The 697-nt window shown below is 33.1% G+C and overlaps 1 non-coding gene across 1 annotated transcript; it reads left to right on the forward strand.

The window, feature by feature from the left end:
* The first annotated feature begins 598 nt into the window (after positions 1-598).
* LOC115954351 lies at positions 599-697 on the forward strand. Its single transcript, XR_004083891.1, has one exon. It is a non-coding gene; the product is annotated as a small nucleolar RNA Z266 (small nucleolar RNA).

A 697-nucleotide genomic window follows, 5' to 3' on the forward strand; every position in this document is an offset into this window, starting at 1 on the left:
GGGTCATGAAGTTTTTAAAAACTGTAAGCGCAGCCCTTAAGATCGCCTTCCTTTAGTTACCATGGAAGCGTTTTGAGTCATAGCTGCGCTAAATCAAAGTCTACCTCTTTTGGTTTGGGGTTTCTCTCTAGGGTTTTCCTTTTGAGTCCTCCTTTTTGTCCCACCTTGCTTGGTTTTTTTCATGAGGCATGTCTCTTTTACCATTGGATCTGTAATTTTTCTCATTTTTTTTGGAACCCTCATAGAGTTTCAACTAATGGGTCTTATTTTCAGCTCCATCTTGGTACATTTTTAAGTTTGTCTCATTTTTAAGGTGGGGAAACATTTTAATTTTTAGTTATTTTAGCTTTGCGCTAGTTAGATCCTTAGCTAACTTGATGTTTTTGTTTTTAGATTTTTATGAACTAATTTTTTTTGGACTTATAATTTTTGCCATTGGATCTGTAATTTTTCTCATTTTTTTTGGAACCTCATAGTTTCAAATAGTGGGTCTTATTTTCAGTCCAACTTGCTACATTTTTTAGTTTGTCTCATTTTAAGGTGGGGAAACATTTTAATTTTTGGTTTTTTAGATTTTGATTTTCAGTGAAGGAAAATGGATTGGCTAGAATGATGATTCAATTAGATGTGTGAAAGGTGAAATCCTTTTTGAACATAATTATTGAGGCATATATAATTGTCTGACTTGTTGCCAATC

The sequence above is a fragment of the Quercus lobata genome, chromosome 7, assembly GCF_001633185.2.
Source record: "Quercus lobata isolate SW786 chromosome 7, ValleyOak3.0 Primary Assembly, whole genome shotgun sequence".
Classification (NCBI taxonomy): Eukaryota; Viridiplantae; Streptophyta; class Magnoliopsida; order Fagales; family Fagaceae; genus Quercus; species Quercus lobata.